This window comes from Miscanthus floridulus, chromosome 19, assembly GCF_019320115.1.
Source record: "Miscanthus floridulus cultivar M001 chromosome 19, ASM1932011v1, whole genome shotgun sequence".
NCBI classification, from domain to species: Eukaryota; Viridiplantae; Streptophyta; class Magnoliopsida; order Poales; family Poaceae; genus Miscanthus; species Miscanthus floridulus.
Genome location: NC_089598.1, coordinates 91,104,601 through 91,123,749, shown reverse-complemented (window position 1 = coordinate 91,123,749; position 19,149 = coordinate 91,104,601). Strand labels below are relative to the sequence as shown.

At 49.5% G+C, this 19,149-nt stretch overlaps 1 pseudogene; it reads right to left on the bottom strand.

The window, feature by feature from the left end:
- Nucleotides 1–2,784: 2,784 nt before the first annotated feature.
- LOC136526356 (uncharacterized) lies at nucleotides 2,785–17,532 on the bottom strand (annotated as a pseudogene).
- Between the last annotated feature and the right edge of the window lie 1,617 nt (nucleotides 17,533–19,149).

Genomic DNA, 19,149 nt, shown 5'->3' with positions numbered 1-19,149 from the left:
CACCGATGAGACATAGCAAGATCCGACCATCAAGGGAGTCTCTGGCGTAGGTAGCGACATTCGAGCACCGAGGAGCCCCCGGCGTAGCTGGCAATGTCGGAGCACCGAGGAGTTCCTGGTGTAGCTGGCGATGTCCAAGCACCAAAGGAGTCCCCAGCGTAGCTGGTAATGTCCGAGCACTGAGGAGTTCCTGGCGTAGTGGGCAACATCCGAGCACCGAGGAGTCCTCGGCGTAGCAGGTGATGTCCGAGCACCGAGGAGTCCCTGGCGTAGCTGGCGATGTTCGAGCACCGAAGAGTCCCCGGTGTAGCTAGCGATATTCGAGCACTAAGGAGCCCCCAGCATAGCTGGCGATGTTCGAGCATTGAGGTGTCCCCGGCATAGCTGACGATGTTCGAGCACCGAGTCCTCGGCGAAGTTGGCGATGTCCAAGCACCTCGGTGGGGTGAAGTGTGCCCACTTAGTCCCCGAGCACAAAGAATCCGAGCGCCGAGGAGTAACCGACGTAGCTGGTGATGAAGCACGAGTGACGAACAGTTTTGTCAACTGGTCGGCGGCGAAGTGAGCATTGAGTAGAAGCGATCAGCGAACAGTCTAATCAACTGGTCGGTGACGGAGTCCATGAACCTAGTGGTTCGACCAGTTGATCGGTGGAGAAGTCCGAAGGCCAGGTGGTCCGACCACCTAGACGATGATCTCGTAATATAAATATGTAGAATGGGTAGTACATGATGTAAAAATATATGAACTCTGGAGAAAAATTAGCAATGGCGATGAAATAGCGTAAGTAGCTCGGCGATCAGTTGGTGTGAAGATGTATTTAACATAAACCGCCCGAACAGTTAGTGTGTAGCTAAGTCTCTAGCCCTAGCTAGCCTGTCAACCATAACGTCGAGCGCGGAGCCCGTGCACGTGTAGGAGAAACAGGCGTTGCTAAGGAGCCGCTACCGACCACCCATAACATAGAGTGTGGAGCCCGTAGCACGTGTAGGGAGGAGCTAGAGATAGGGCCATCTCTGGAGGCGTTCGAGCATCAACATGACTGTTCGGGGGTTCGAAAAATCGTTTGGAGAGCAAACATGGAGAAAATAGCTCGGAGAAACATTATGGCGATATACAGAGATTGGAGAATATTTAGAAAAATATTAAAGCATGACTTAGCTTTAGACGGAATGTCTGGTCAGTGGCGTATGGCATTATCTGGTGGGCGTTGACGAAATTGCCAGGCGCTCGTGCTGTCGTCATGGAGGCGATCACAGTTGTCATGGCACTGTTCTTCGTGGTGATCATCATTGCGACAAGGCAGGTGGTTGGAGCGAGTAGTTCTTGGTCATCTTGTAGGTTGTTGTCATTGTTGCAGGACCTCATGTTGAGTCAGATCGTCGGATCATGCATAGAGGTTGTGGCAGAACTGCCCAAAATAACACGCTTACGGGGTGCTCGTCTTCCACTAGACACTAAGAACCCTAAAAGCAAGCTACAACAGGCGGTATCCATCGGGCACACCCCAAGGGAGCACCTGAAAAATCCACATTTTTCCCAAGGATCCAATAATGAGAACGAGTTACAATACAGGTTCATTTCATACATCAAGAGTTCTTAAAAAGTACATTATTACATTACCAAATGTCAGAGTGCGGAATAATAAACAACGGAATTTAAAATAAACATCTAGCGATAAGAATGAGGATCTGTCTGAGCCCACCAGAAGAATCCTCTACACAACAGTACTTCTCAAGCATCACCTACAACAGGGGTAAATAAACCCTTAGTACACAATGTACTCGCAAGACTTATCCGACTAGTGGGAATAAATTCCCGACTCCAAGGAATATGATGAGTCTTATGGTTTGCTGGTTTCTTTTGGGCAGAAAGCAATACTAATAGTGAGTCCTTACTTATGTTATTATTATTAGTCACATTAAGTTATTATCCATCTAGTCTATATAAGCACTTGTTCTACTTCCAAGCGAGAGTTGAGCAATCAGTTCCTTTTCATCATCTTTCATCTTTTAGTTCTTACTATGATGCCGAGTTAAGACAAGTCATACCGACTCGGCGGCGATTCGTGAATCAATGTGCCCAGCTGGGTGCCCCGAAAACACACGCCCTGCTTGCACCCTAGGCACAAGCAGGACTAACCCATCACCCTCCTGTCCTGGGTGTCCAGGTCCCCGTCCAAACTTGGACTCCAAGCCCCCACTCCTGAGTCCCGGACTCAGTGCGGTGCAAGGACCTCCACCATCCCCGCCTCCAATTAGTCAGTCCGGAAAGAGCCAGATCCATGACAAGAGAGCAACAAGTCTTCCCTGCACCCATACCCAAGTATGTGCTCGGGACAATAGATCTGTGACTTGCCTAGCGTCCATTGCAATGACCGGTCCTTAATTGACACAGACAAGGAAAAAGTGTAACCGAGCTATGCCCTGTTGGCCGCAGGACACAACCCTTTACACCCACTAGTACCCAAACCATATCCTTGCCCGGTCACCATTTTCCCTTTCCACCATTTTATCATGAGTGATCATATTTTATCACCTATTTGCGAGTAACGACAGGTTACTCACGCTACCGATATCCTGAGCATAGCAGCTACTCAACCTATACTAGTAGGACTCATGGGTAGATATATTTATGCATGTAGTTTCTATAAAATACCTATAACTTAAATGCACATCACATATATATATTCAGTGATCATTAAAATAGGGGTTATGCACCGGGCTTGCCTTGGGCAAGCGACGAGTCAGTAAGGTCAGCACCAAACAGCTCCAGGGCTCCCTCCTACACAAGGATCTCCTCCTCATACTCCTCAATCACCTCGTCGTACTCCTGTTCATCGACGGGCATGAATTCTACTAGCTCGTGATCTACATGCATGAAATGATGATGTAATGGTTAGTAATATAGCAACAACAACTCTTAAAATAAAAGTACATCTGTTTAACTACTAAGCTAGTGCTACCGACCATGGTACTAAGCTATCTATTGTTACCAATAACAGTGTGAAGTATGGCATACGTTATTATAGCAACTACAGGTATTCTTACTCCAATTGCTGATTTACGCTATATATGATAAAGCAAGGATAATAGCTACTCTACTTATCAGCTTACCCTAGGCCTACAAAATTTACAGCAAGTACCTACTAACCTAGTGAGCCTACCGTAAAATTTTCATAGCTATAGCTAACACCAATTTACCACAAAAATTCCTACAAATATTAATCTACATAATACTAAGCTCTTTAGTTTGAATTTATGACCCTACCATCGTCATAGCTAACAGTAATCTAACTGTACTAACAAGTAGATGGTAATTTTGTGAATCTAACAAAATTGGTTTCACTATTTTTAGATAACTACACAATTTACTACGATTTATCCAAGTTTAGCTAAAAACTTTATTGAATAAACACTTCCTATTTTACTGGAAATTGGAAAACAAAATTCAATCACGCGGCCCACGCAGGGGCGCGGCCTAGCCGGACAACGGCCCGCAGCGGGAAGGACCCGCGCGCGCCGAGCAATAAGCAAAAACCCCCTCGGACTACTCTGTATTCCTCACGAGCGCTAAGGCATTGTTCCGCTAGTCTACTGTTTTACGGCTACGCCCTTGGAATATTCTATCTTTACATTAGCGACACCCCCACGGGCACCCGCGCGCACACCGGCGCGGCTGCGTTGGCACTGGCGGCTGCGCCAACCACATCAGCCCTTCCCCGTCCTAGCTACAGGGTCGACCCTTACCTAGGAGTGAACACAAAGCGTCGAGCGAAGGAAACGTGAACCGGGTGCAGTGAGGTCGGACCCCATTGGCGGGTAACCTACAGCCACGGTGAGGTGTTCCAGTGAGCGACAGCAAAAACAGAGCAAACGAGTTAGCTAGTGAGCTCGAGGGACTACCCACGGAAATAGTCGAGGCGTCAGTTTGGTCGGAGATGGCCCGAGCCGAGCTAGCCGCGTGCGCACTAGCGGTGCGGTGGCACATGGCGATGGCATAGCTGTGTCATGGAAGACTAGACTACGGTAGTGTTTCAGCCGAGGTGCATAGGGTGCTTAGTCGGTGGAGACGAGGCTATCAGTGCAAGGAATTGAAACGATATGCTTTGGGTATGTGGCTTGCCAATGGCGTAGGCCACCCCTGTCTTAAGGGCTCGGCGGAGCGACAACTCCAAAATTGAGGCACAGTGAGGGGTCACAAGCAGCGAGGTGGGGTCGGCTGGATGGCTGGCTACCCAGTGAAGCCGAGGACGCAACTAATTGAATTATGGTGCTGCCATCACGACGAATCGAAAGAAACAACCCCACCGGCCATGGCGACAGCGGAGACAGGGGAGTTAGGCATGGCTTGGCTCGACACTATCGGGGCCATCAATGCAAGGTACAAGCGCGCATGGGCGATGGGGAGCAGCGAGGAATGCACAAGACGTCGCCACACTGCATCGCACATGCGTCGACGGTGACTCGGCACTAATCGCCGCAGAGGATGGTAGGTCTGGGAAGGTAGCGACAAAGCATGGCAGCGGACACGGACATGGTGGCGAAATTAGGTGGCCGTCCCACGCGCGTGCAGCTGCGCTGCATCAACGGCAATAGTGATGCGCAGGTGGTGCTCGTGAGCGCCCCTGGTGAGCGGCGACACCAATTCGGCGAGCGGTGGCGAGTAGAAAGGCGCAAGCGGACACAATGGCGGGTAGAGTAGCTAGGCTCACCGGCGTAGTGCGCGTGCGTGTGCAAGCGCGTGCCTAGGCTTAGCAGAAGGGACCCTGGCTAGCAGCGCATCCATGCGCGTGGGTGGGTGCGTGCGGGCACGATGGCGGTGCAGCGCAACGTGGCGATGCGGGACCACGTGGCAGGGCACGAGTGAGAGCTTGCACGGCGTGCCAAGGCAGCAACACGCCGTGGTCAGTAGGGTGGTGCCAGAGGCGGGGACGGCCGGTGTGGCAGCCCACGCATGGCGTGCCTGCACAAAGCACAGTAGTGGCGACGCGGCCAGCACGGCAGTGCTCGCTGGTGGCCAGCAGCGGTGCCAGGCAGAGGCGATGACCGTGACCAGCGCTGGCTTTGTTTAAACTATGTGACATGCACGCTGTCGACGAAATATGGTCGGCAGTCTACCTAGGGGTATGCCCAAGGTAGTAGATTGTCGGCAGACAGATGCGCAAGCCACAAACAAGACGGTGACGCAAGACAAACACGAGGTTTTATCCAGGTTTGGCCGCCAAAAAGGCGTAATACCTACATCCTGCATCTGATTGTATTGTTGTATGTCAATGAGAGATGTTTTTTAGAGGGGTCCCCTGCCCGCCTTATATAGTCCAAAGAGTAGGGTTACAGATCTGGAAACTAATCCTAGCCAGTTACAATTGCCATAGGTGGCCGGATAAGGATTCCTATTCTAACCGACCAGGATCTTGCTTGATTGCCAAATCTGTCTTGACTCCTTGTGCGGGACTCTGAACAGGTTGGCCGGGCCGCGTGTCGTCCTTTGGTGGACCGGACCCTCTGATCTGGGTTGGCCCAAGCCTAGCCGTAAGGGTATAGGGGTCAATACCCCCACAGCTAGTCCCCGAGCACCATGTATTATGCTGCGACACGCCATTTTAACCTTCTCCGAACATTGAGGCTTGAGTTCTTGACGTCTCTAACCACCGTATTCAATCGGAGAAGTAGGTTGTCCAAAGAACGTGTGGTGCTCTTAAGAAAAAAAGAAAAAGACTTCCATCCTGGGAAGTGTGCCCACTTGTATTTCTGAAAAGAAATGTAAGTGCATCTCGAAGTGTAGCATCCTTGATCATCATAGGCGTAGTGGTCGAAAAAACAAACACATTCACTGCAAGGTGAAGTGTGCCCACTTAGTCCCTAAGCCTGGTAGTAGGTGACGTAGGCACGTGGTGCCAGGGTCCAAAAAGAATTCCCAGTTAAGTTGAGAGCCCAATCGTCGTACAAGCGATACGAGATGCACCGGCAGGTGCATCGTACCGATGTAGTCCCAGAGCTTACTGGAAGGCGAAGTATGAGCCTTGTAGCAAGGTCTAAATAAATGTCTCTCAACTGTATGTGAGTACAAATCACATGTAGCCGAGGAGAACAATCTCCGAGCAGTGGTCGGGACAGTTCCCGAGCATGATAGTAATCCTAACAATCAGTCAAAGCATAGGGATCGATTAAATAAACACATTCACCGCAAGGTGAAGTGTGCCCACTTAGTCCCCGAGCCTAGTAGTAGGTGACGTAGGCACGTGGTGCCAGGGTCCAAAAAGAATTTCCACTGGAGTTAAGAATCCAATCGTCTTATAGGCGATACGAGATGCACCGGTAGGTGCATCGTACCGATGTAGTCCCCGAGCTTGCTGGAAGGCGAAGTATGAGCCTTGTAGCAAGTTCTAAATAAATGTCTCTCAACTGTATGTGAGTAGAAATCACATGTAGACGAGGAATAAGGTCTCCAAGTAGTGGTCGGGACAATCCTCGAGCATAGCAGTGGTCGGAGCAGTCCCCGAGCATGGAAGTGGTCTGGGCAGTCCCCAAGCACGGCAGTGGTCTGGGCAGTCCCCGAGCACGGCAGTGGTTGGAGTAGTCCCCGAGCATAAGACATGCAGTGAAGAAAAGAACGCCTCTTGTACTATTATTTGGTGTAGTTATTTATCTTTTTACTTTGTCAAGTCCAATCTGACACGTCTGGTCAAAAAAGCAGACGGGTATAGCACGTCACACTGTCTTCTTGTCCTTTCTAGCAAACAGTCGCTTGGCACCTGTAAGGAGGTGCATCAGTGTGGGCCCTCTCACACTAGCAATGAAGAGACGCGTACACTGGTAACGAAGGGGCGCGTTTATTGGCATGGATCTCGAGGTTGTGAAAACAACCGTCTACGGCGCGTGTGCATGTCTCCCAAGAATCTCAGGCGGATGAAACGGCGGAACTCTTGGTTATTTATAATATAGAACTGGTAAGTTATTTTTTACCGATCCCCATTACCATTCGCCACCACAGCCTTCTTCTTCCTCTTACCAAACCCTATACCTCCAAGATCATCACCAATCACCCCTCCATCGTATCCACCCCTTTAGCAAGGACGGATTAATGGCGAAGAGAGACGCCCAGAAGAAAGCCGGAGTCATGGCGAAGGAGTGGTGGAAGTCAAGGAGCAACGAGTAGACCATCGAAGACCTCGTCACCATGGGAGTGCTCCACAACAAGGCACTCACGGGATGGCGTGCGCCGGAAGGAGAAAGCTACCCCGATCCTCAACCAGGTGAGATTGTGGTTTTCGAGGATTTCTTCAAGCGGGGTTTTGGGGTTCCAGTGCACCCTTTCCTTCAGGGGCTCTATTTGTATTACGAGATTGGGATTTGCAATTTGCATCCCAACTTGATTCTTCTTGTCTCCACCTTCATCCATCTTTGCGAAGCATATGGTGGCTTCTAGCCCCATTTCGTCCTCTTTCGTCATCTTTTCTGTCTGTGGAAGAAAGGAAGCGGTGGCTCGAAAATAGCCGGAGGCGTATATCTCAATCTACGTGACGGGATGAAGGCCCAGTACTTGCACTGCCCTTGGAACACATCGCTGGATGACTGGTACAAGAAGTGGTTCTACATCCGTGAAGAGCCGAACACGATCACCCTGTGCGATGTGGGGTTCATTCCGGAGAAGAAGAACAGCTGGTCGGAGAAGCCCGATCACTTGGAATAGATCGCATAACTGCTTGAGATGATCCCATGGAAGAAACTGGATGGTCCGAGCATGGTCGGGAACTTCATCAGCCGAAGGATCCAGCCTTGCTAGAGGAGGCTACATCCCGGCTACGAGTACCAAGGTAGCGCAAACCCAACTAGGTCCAGGCAAGAGGCGCTTGACAAGATAGAAGTCAAAGCCAGGATTGGAGAGATATTCAACTTAGCTGATCTAAATTATGTCAGGTTGAGTGACATCGAGCACGCCTTTAAGCTGGCCTGACCTCCCCCAAAGGTAAATCATTCTGCCTTGTACCCGTAGTGTTATGTTGTAACAAAAACTTACTGTGTTATCGCCTATATATTTGTCAGATTAATGGTCGTGACAGAGCAGCAGTGTCCGTGCCTCCACCCCCTGGCGTAGAGTGGCCACAAGTTGCCAGCCCAACTGCCTAGACCAGCACCAGGACCGAAGACGTCGACTGGGCGGTGCTCAAAGTTGGAGAGGAGGCAACAGCCAGAGCTACTGGCAAGCGGCCGGCGGCCAGCAAGCGTCGTCAGGCCATCTTCCCCCTGTCAGATGATGAAACAGAGGATGCAGACATCTTCCGACTCGTCCCTCGAAAGAGGAGGAGACAACTAGAGTCGACTGAGTAGGGTGGCTCCTTCGTGCCAGCAGGGATCGCATCACCGACCACTGCAACGCAGAGGACAAGCGGCCAAGGGGTCGAGCACCAAGCCCCAGCGCCGGTACTGGTCGTGGAAAGAGACCCGGTGACACCTGCAGAGTACGTGGAGCAAGCACAGACGAAGAGACGCGCCTTTGCCACATCATTCCGTGCTTCCAAGCTATAAGTATTTGTAACCTTGATGTAAGCTTACAATTTATATTTGAATATTGTTGCCCTCTGAACTTATCTCTGATACATTAGGTCAGCATCAACTGAAAATCCCGACCAGCTAGCCGGGTGCGGCATTGCTTCACCAGCAATGGCGAAGAGAACTGCCCAGTAGCCAGCCATGGAGGAACCTATAGAAGAAAATCCACCAGAACCTCAGCAGATGAGCGGCCAGACGACAGTCCCCGAGCAGCTGGTCGAGCAGAGAACCGAGCCAACTTCAAGTGCTCCGAGGACTAACCCTGCTGAGGGGGGTACTTCAGCGCCAATTGGATCAGACCAAGCCGAGGAGCAGCAGCCGGAGGTAGCACAGAGCACGCTTGCCGATGCTACGGCTCGTGGCAAAGCCATAGTGATCGTAGAGACTACAAACTCCAGACCAGCGCCACTTCCTGAACAAGAGGCCGAAGAGGACAAAGTAGAAGAGGTCCTGGGCCGTCCCTAAGACAAACGACAACTTGTATATGTGTCGCGCTGGTGGAACGACCAGTGGGTTATGCATGAGGAAATCCCAGAGGTCAAAGAGACCCTGAAAGTTGAACGAGCGGCAAAACGTCTGGTGACGGAAGTCCAGGTATGTTTGGCTTGACCACTTGATCCTGCTAATCAGTTGAATTGTCTGACTTAGCTTGTTTACATGCAGGACCTGATGAAGACCGCAAAGTACCGAAAAAAGTGCTTCGACCAGATTGAGGGGATCACAGCAAGCAATAGAGAACTGGCGGCCGAGGTGGAACGCTTGCGCCACCAACTTGAAGCCACCGACCAGGAGAGGACGGAGCAAGAGGCACAAAACCAGAACCTGGTCGTCCAGCTCAGTAACAAAGAGTAGGAAAAAACAAGTTGTCATTTTATCACAGCAAGTGCATGACATGTGTTGTTGCATTATTGGTAGTAACAGCTGTAGTGCAGGCTTAGAAGCCGAAGTAGTCCGTCTCCAAGAGGAGAATAGCCATGTGGCCGCAGAGTGTGGTCGTCTGAAGGAGGACAACGAGAAACTGGCACGCGACCAGTCTCAACTCCAGGACCGCACAACTAAAATGAAGGAGGAACTGAAAAGTAAGTGTTCTAGACCACCTTGCTCATTCTGTTGCCCGCCTTATCTTGTCATGCCGTTACATTTTAATGTCTTGTATAGTTTGCAGTTTTAAAAGTCAATGCCAAAAAACATCTAGAAGCTATGATGAAAGATCATGATGGCTGGAAGGCGCGATGCCTAGAGACCACCGAGGATCGGGACACATGGAAGAACCGGTGCCAGGAGGTGGCAACTGGCATCATGCCCGTCCTCAACCTTATCGACCCAGCGCTTACAGAGGAAGTGCCGAGGACGTCGTAGCTCGGACTATTCGAGAGATGCCGAAAGGCATGGGGATGGTTCCAAGAGTTCGTGAAGGAGGCGGGTGAGTACATAGGTGCACATGTGCTAAGCATGGTGCGTGCCCACTACCCCCTGATCGATCTCAAGCGCCTGGAGGCTGGGTACCTGAAGGAGGTAGACCCAGACAAGGCTGAGGAGCTTCGGATGACCCAGCTGGACCTGTCTTCAAAGATAATTGGCGACATTAACCTGTGTGGAGGTGGGACAGCACCTGTACAGGGTACGCCATCGACAAGTCAGCTGGAAACGCCATCAGTTACGAGCCAACCGATGAAACCTGCGGTCTTGACCAGCTAGGCATCGGCGGGGCCATCCTCTTTAGCTCGACCAGTACAAGAGTCCCCAAGACTCGAGCAGGATATCGGAAGCAGCGAGCAGCGGGTGCCGCGTGCCCCGACCAGCCAATAGAATAGGCTAGAGCTGTAGAAGAAGGACGTAGTTGTGTTATTGTAAACTTGGGCCTCTTCAGGCAAGCTTGTAATAACGTAACAGTATATCATCATAAGCTTGTTTGCTTTGTATAAAACGTATTTAAGCTTGAAACTCATGTTGGTGTAACTAAGTGAGAACATGTTAACGTTCTGTTTAGTTGTACCATTGTACTTGACACGTCATCCCAAAAAGTTTGTGCGGCCCTAGTTTGCCATGTGGTCGGAGTGTGAGGTGCGTGACCTGTGCACACGTAGACGCGGACAAGTCAAACCAGGGGGACCTGCCGATCACCCATAGCCCAGAGAGCGGATCCCATGCACGTGTTGAGAGGAACCGGAGATAGGGCCTGCTCTGAAAACCGTAGAAGGAATGGTGGTCGGCTTTTACCAGCTAAGTTAGAATAACCGTAAAATTCGAAGTGACACATTAGAGTGGTCGGAGAAATCATAATAGCTTTATTAAAGTAAATCAAAAGTACAAGAGGAGTACATATCTCAGTAGTTAAGCATAGAAACGTCTAAGCTTGTCGGTATGCCATGAATTTGGTACGTCCGTACCGACCAGGTGAGCTAACCTATAAGACGTTGGTCGTGTGACTTCTTTGATCATGAAGGGCCCCTCCCAGTGGGCACTCGGCAAAGTTTTTTTTATTTTTTTTTTAAAATTATTTTGCCGAGTGCCCACTCGGCAAAGTTTTTTTTTATTTTTTTTAATAATTTCTTTGCCGAGTGCCCCTATTTAGGCACTCAGCAAAGAATTTCTGAATTTTTTTAAAAAAAATACTTTACCGAGTGCCGCGGCAAGGCACTCGGCAAAGAAATTTTTTTTTTGAAAAATCTTTGCCGAGTGCCTTGCCCATGGCACTCGGCAAAGACCCCGAGAATTGCAAAAAAATTTTACATTCCATTGTAACAGTCAATATATATATATATATACATCAATCACCACATCTATATCACCAACATGCATTATATATCACAAGCACACGCATATTTAATAATTCCATCGAAAATCCATCACAAATGCACCAAAGTTCAACATCACAAGCTTATTATTACAAGTTCAACATCCCTACTGCGGCGACGGAGATTGCAGGTGTGGCCCCCCGGACTGCGGTGAAGGACCGAACTGCGGCGAAGGGTTGACGCGATCAGCCGCCGGTGACACGGTAGCGGGATTGTTTGAACCCGCCGACAGAGGCTGCACAAAAGAGAAGAGATTACATGTGTTAGACTCAAAATTGAAAATTTCGGCAGCACCTCCCCAGCACGGAGAGGTTTCCAACCTGCAAGAAACAACGGCACGAAGGCCGACAATCACAACAGCACGAAGGCCGACAATCCCAACGGCACGAACGCATTGAACTTTCATACTCACAGGAATGAAGTGTCGAACCAGAGCTAGAGCTGGCAACTGCACTTGGACACCCAATGCTTGCCCGATGGTTTGCATGATCTGATACATGTCCGCCATCTGCTTCTTCGTGGCCTCCAGCTCTGCGGTCAGGTGCGCTTGTGTCTCCCTTATCTCTGCCAGCTCGGCCTGCAGTGTTTCAATCACATGTTTCAGTATTGCAAATCTGATCAATGTGTGTAGCGTTCAATGTACGATGAGTGAAACCAGAATTACCTAAAGTTCATCGACCCGCGACAGTGTTGGAGTAGGCCGTGCACGTATGGGAAGGCTTCTGGCCATGCTCCGTGCCCTCACATCGGAGAGAGAGGGTGCAGAGCTCGAGGAGTCGGCGTCATCTGCAATCCACAACCGCCCATGCTTCCTACCTTGCCCTAGCCTCATGATCACCTCTGTCTCAAGGGGCTCAGTGCTCAGATTGTGATCTGAGCCACGGAGTGCCCTAACCGCCTCTGCATAGTCTCCGACCTTAGCGTGGACGCTCAGGTTAGAGTAAGCCTGGGCAGTGGCATTCGGGTTGAAGACGACATCGGATTTCACCGGGCCCATGTGGGACACAGCCCATGCCCCAAACTCCGACACCGGCACGTCCGGGTGTGCCACCTCCTGCGAGAAAGATGGCAAGATGATTAGAAATCAGGCAAAATTGAGCGTTAGAATAGATAAATGACATCTCATACAAGTGCCCGCTTGAATGCGGGGAGGTTGCGGCTGCCTTGGTGGTGAGTTGGACCGGTCCTCAGTGCCTGCTTCTGCTTGCCTTGCTCGTGCTTTGCGATGTATGCTGGGTCAAGGTACCTGTCCACGATCCTCGACCATGCCGATCTATGTGACATGCACCACGAGGCCGGCACCTACACATCATCAAGTGTTTGACATATAAGAAGATCAATTCTGGACCTACTAAATCTCAAAACAAATCAATATTATTCACCTACCTGAAGGTACCCCTCCTTGGTCAGCTCCACCTTTCTTGCGCTGGTTTTGTTGAGGGGCTCTTTCTTGATGGACCTGTAGTAGTCGACGTGGGCCTAGAGTCGCGCCTCGTGAATCATGTCACCGATGTACTTCTTACAGGCTCTGTGTGTCGTCTGATCCGCTAGGGTCTCTCGACCTTCTTCGGCCTTGAAGTACCTCTACATACAAACATGATGTATCCGTTCATTATTTCAATAAAAGACTTAACCAATGGAGGAGATGTATTGAGCTATGTTGTGAGACACTTACCCAAAAGTCCACCAAAACCCGCTCCTGCTTATTGCCCTGCTCGTCATCCAAGCCGAGCTTGTACCTGTCCCATGACTAGGCCGGCTCCCACCTCCCCTCTTTCAAGTCCATAAGGCTGGGGAAGTGTTTCCTGCACAGACATCCTAGGACGGTAGCGGGGGTGCATGGGGGGTCAAGAGCACCCGACAGAACTAGCCAGCCCCTGCATAAGTGATTAAGAAAAATTATCAGTTTCTCTTTTGATTTTCAACGTATCATATGAAGTACTAGTGATAACATCTATAGTTACTTACCTTCTTCCCACAGGATGAACCAGTGGGCGTCGGTCAGGAAGCGGAACCGGAGTAAGGCTTGTGGGACCTCGCAGGTAGGGAGTCGACTGAGCAGAACTGTCCTCCGTCTGCTGAGTCCCCTCGTCCCCCGACGGAGTGTCTATGGTCATGCCCGTGGCCGCCATGTGGTCCTCCAGGGTAGGAGACAGGTCCTCCGGCTAGTCGAGAGCCGAGGGAGGAGGCGGGTCCCTCCTGGGGCGACCTCGGTCCCTGCCCCTCCCCGTGTTGGGGCGACCTGGGCCTGCTCTCGCCGCTAGGGGCGAAGACGTCCCCTCGCCTCCATCAGGAGGGCGTAGCCTCTGGTACACCGAGAGCACCTACCTCAGTGAATGGTTGCCCACCATCTTTGTTCTGTCACCTGTAATGTACAAAGAATGAACAAAAAGCATTAGTACATACATGTCAAATAGTTCAAAATGAATAAACATAACAAAATTTAATAAAAAACATAGTATTACATGGTTTAGGAATAATCTTCATGATTGGGGTCATAGGTCTCATCATCACTATCAAAATTGTCCAAATGGGCAACACTATCTGAAGGTTCTGTGTTTTCTTCATTGTCTTTGCCTAAATGGAATCGCTCAAACATTTGAATGTCCTTCGGATTTAGCACTACATCTCCTGGGTCCTCATCATCAACCGTTTCATTGTCTACTTCCATGGCGGTCATCACACTAGGTAAGACTATCTCAAAGCTCCCTTGTAGCCCATCTGCTTGATAGAACTCTCCATCATATGTGTTTGTGTCGAAGGTGTAATCTTCATCGTTTAGAACAGGTAGTTTACCATGCAAAGATACCTGGTGCACAATAGACCAACCCTTAAGATGGTCTTTGTCTTGGCATGCGTATGGCGTATGATACACCTGCACGGCCTGTTGAGCCACAATATAGACATCTTTTCCTTTATAGAAGGAATCATGCCTAATCTTGACTAGCCCAAGATGAGGGGTCTATCTCGTTCGTCCAGGATCAAACCAGTGGCACTTGATTATGACAGGAGTAAGAGGTACCCGGCCCTCATATTAAAGTTCATAGATCTCCTCAATTATTCCGTAGTATTCGATGCCATTAGTGCCCGGCGTAAAAACTTGGCTATTGGTGGTTTTCTGACCGGGCTGAGTCTGCTCATGTCTTGACATGTGGAAGCGATATCCGTTCACGTCATAACCGGTATATGACTTCACCCTTAACTTGAAGCCATTTGCAACCTGTCTCAACTCATCACTCATGGACGCATTGGTTTGTGCCTGCAAGCTCAAGCATGATCCATCGTTATACTATTGGAACGTACGAGCTACTAAGGAATATTGACGAACGTACGACCTTTTATTTGAACCAAGAAATGAAATCAGGCCTCCCAGCTCCCGCACCCTCTGAAAGAAGGGTATCATGTTCGTGCGGGGTAGGATCCCTTGATTGATGCCACTCTTGATGAACAAATTCCCTATACTAAAGAGAATCAATGGGGTTCGATACAGAATTGTGATGTCGTATTGAAACAAGTTCGTTGAGAACTTACTTAATGAATGGCGCAACCTCAACAAGGTTGGTGAACACATATAGCATGATTCTGCGCCACTCTTCTGGATCCAATCTCTTGGGGGTCGATCCACTTGCGCTGCCTAGTTGGCATTTGAAAAGGCTGAGGGTCGATTCAACTTCGCCAGCATTGTAACAAGGGGGTGGATTATGCTTGCTAGGAAGGTTCGGCTTGTAGTAGGATGTTGTGAAGTTTGCAACCTCCTCCCAAATGCTTACCTTTGCAATGGAAGCCTCAATTCTGGCTTTATTTGTACATTTCTTGCGAAGAGTCTTTAGACATCTCTCGATTGGATAGCACCAACAGGCCTGCACGCCCCCCCAACCATGCCTTGGTCGGGAGGTGCACAATCAGATGCTGCATCGGCAAGAAGAAGCTGGGTGGAAAGATCTTCTCAAGCTCACAGACCAACTCAGGTGCCATAGTTTCCAATTCTGTAATGACAGTCGAAGATAGCTCCTTGGCATAAAGCTGGCGAAAGAAGTAGCTCAACTTTGCCAGCACTAGCCAGTCATGCTCAGGGACATAGCCTCGAACCATCGACAGAAGTATCCGCTCAATCCATATGTGGTAGTCATGACTCTTCATCCTGTTGACTCACAGAGTCTCTAAGTTCACTCCCCTGCTCAGATTCGCTGCATACCCATCAGGGTACATTAAATTCTTGATCCATCGAAGTACTTCCCTCCTTTGATCGATTTTCAAGACATAGGGGGCCCTAGGCCTTCTCCACTGCTTTCCTATTGCAGGAGGCCGCATCTCTAGGTTTAGCCTATCGCACAACTTCGCCAGGTCCACTCTAGCCTTAGGGTTGTCCTTAGACTTGTCAGTGTCCATGAGTGTTGCCCAAAGTGCCTCGGCGATATTCTTTTCAGTGTGCATGACATCAATGTTATGGGGCAGTAGGAGGTCATCGAAATAGGGGAGCCTCATCAAGCCAGACTTATGAGTCCACATATGTTGCTCACCATATCCCATGAAACCACCATCTTCGTTGGGCACGAGAGCATCTATCTGAGCATGAACCTCCACCCTAGTCCTCAAGCGCGGTCTAGGGTTTGTCACTTTGACACCTTTCGTAAAGCTCTTGACGTCTTCTCTGAATGGATGGTCAAGAGGGAGGAATTGACGATGTTTGTCGAACGACGAATACTTGCCACCCTTCTTCAACCATATGAACCTCACAGCTTCCTTGCATATTGGGCATGGGAACTTCCCCTGAATGCACCAGGTGCACATTAACCCGTACGCCAGGAAGTCGTGCAGGGAGTAGTGGTACCAGACATGCATTTTGAAGCTAGTCTTCGTAGCTCGGTCGTATGTCCACACCCCTTTGACCCAAGCATCGATCAACTCATCTATCACAGGCTCCATGAAGACACCCATATTACTCCCTGGGTGTCCAGGGATTATCAACGAGAGGAACATGGTATGCCGTTGAAAGGAGACGTCGGGGGGGAGATTCAGAGGGATGACGAACACGGGCCAACATGTGTATGGTGCAGCCATCATGCCATATGGATTGAACCCATCTGTTGCCAGTGCGACACGTACATTACGAGCCTCCTCTGCTTTGAGAGGATGCCACAAATTGAAGTACTTCCATGCATCAGCATCGGATGGATGTACCATCTTCTTAGGATTGTACCGTGTGCCGTTTTTGTGCCATGTCATCTGTTTCGCGGATTCCTCGGTCATGAATAGCCGTTGGAGCCTCGGCAGGAACGAAAGGTGTCGTAGGACTCTCATGGGGATCTTAAGCTACCTCTTCTGGCCATCGCCTGAGTCTACCTCCACGTACCTGGAGGATTTACACTTCAGGCAGTACTTTGCATCCGCGTGTTCTTTCCTAAATAGGACGTACCCCTTCGGACACACATGTATCTTGTCATACGGCATCTTAAGTGCAAGAAGGAGCTTCTCTGACTCATACAAGTTCTTCGGCATAATGTGTGTCTTCGGTAGCATATCGCTCCACACGGCCACCATCTTGTCGAAGCCTTCTCGACTTAGGTTTAACTCGGCCTTCAACCCCATTACGCGACCAATGGCATCTAGCTGAGAAACATTAGTATGATCGTGAAGGGGTCTCTGTGCCAAGTCCAACATTAGGTAGAAGGCATCTGCGGCAGCCTCCATCTCCTCCTTGTCACGTCCTTCAGTGAACTAAGCTTGGTGCGTGTCATCCAACATGTCTGCTACCCCGGCATCATCATTGAAAGCCTCAAGCCGTGGTCTCACCACCTCCTCCCTGATACGATCGGCTTCACCATGGTGGATCCACCGATGGTAGCCCAGAGTAAATCCAAACTTCACAATATGTTTACCCATGGTTAACCTATCTTTCCTTCTTCTGTTGTCACAACCGCTGCACGGACAAACCACTAGAGAATGGCCTCCAGCACTCTCGCCAAATGCATGATGTAAGAATTCTTCGACCTTGACTATAAACAGCAAGTCGTAATCGTGCTCGTCTCTCCGGAGCATGTACATCCACTCACGGTCCTCCATCCTTTAACAGACGTATCAGCATATATGAGTCACCATCAATTGCATCTATGCGGTGTCCCTACTCTCTAATAGGTGAGGATAGGTCCTAATCCCACCCGTGGATCCATAGATGAGGTTAGTTTCCATGCTCCGCTCCTATCAAAGACAGAATTTCGGTAGCACCTCCCCGTTGTTCTCCCGATACACATCCTGCAAGGGAGAGTGTGTATTCGGAGAACAACAGGGGGTGATGACAAAACACCGTCTCGAACTGGAGCGGACCATGGAAACTAACCCATCTACGCATCCGTGGGCTGTCCCCGTGGGCTGTCCAAAAAACATGGACAATCCAAAACAGAAACGCTCGCAGATATGCAAAGACCTGCATAACTCCGACCATATCTCTTTCAGATGGGAGGCGCCTAACTGGGATCAGTGACCTAAGACCATGATATGGATAGAGGGGTTATACCTAGGGTGCCGGTGAGGTCAGGCTAGCGGGGCTGTGGCGAGTCGGTGCAGTGGCACCGCGACGCGGTGCAGGCAGACCCGCAACGCTGACAAAGACAATCGGGGTCACCAAGGTCCCTCCGCCGAGGCCTCCTCCTGCATAAAAAGGCAATACATTAGTGACAATCAAAAATTTTGGCAGAACCTCCCCTGCACGGGGAGGTTTCAAAAACCTGCAAAAAAGATCGGCATGAAGGCCAACATCCACAAACAACGGCTCGATGGCCGAAAACCACATACAACAACTATTACTACTAACAAGGGCTCGATGGCCGACATCCATTACACGATTTGAATAGAAAGGGAAGGGCGAACCTAGTGTGCTCATCGACGGTGCGCGGAGTCAGGAGCGGGGCGCCGAGGGCACGGCACTGCCGCTAACGAGGCGTGGACGTTGTGTGCTCGTCGACGTTGTGGGCGGAGTCGAGAGCGGAGTCGGATGCCAAAAATTGAGATGGTTTCGAGCAAGTTGTGACGTCGGATGCCAAAAACCCAGACATCTCCACATGTGATCACTGTGATCACATGTGGAGATGTCTAGGTTTTTGGCATCCGACGTCACAACTTGCTCAAAACCTTCTCAATTTTTTACCACAACCTCCACATGCGATAACACGATGCCTCGACAAGTTTCGTGATTTTTGGACTTTGTTTGCATTTTATATAATTTAAAATCATATTTTCGGCAAGTACCTCGACATGTTACGTCAACGAGATGCTCAAGATTTCATGTGAGTTCCTGGATATGGCCTAAACATACCCTAAATATCATGAGTATCAATTTTTGGATGACCAAAGTCCATTATTCCATGTACCTGCAGTTCAAATTTGAAATATCCCAAAAAATTCGATGAAACGAAATAAACTAATGAAATATATCAAAAAAGTCAAAAATTGCCCCAAATTTTAAAATAGAGTTTGAAATACTGTCACAAGGCCTCAGAAAAAAATTTGGGCCCAAAATCAAAAAAATTATTTTGCCGAGTGCCATGGGGGGCACTCGGCAAAGTGGGCTTTGCCGAGTGCCGGCCCAGGAGGCACTCGGCCAAATATGATATTCAAAAATAAAAAAAATTTGCTAAGTGCCAGGCGCTGGCACTCGGCAAAATAAGTTTTAAAAAATTAAAAAAAAAATTTGCCGAGTGCTCAAGGCTTACACTCGGCAAAATATGTTTTTAAAAAAAATTGTCGAGTGCCTGGGTCTGGCTCTAGGCAAAATAAGTTTTAAAAAATAAAAAAAAATT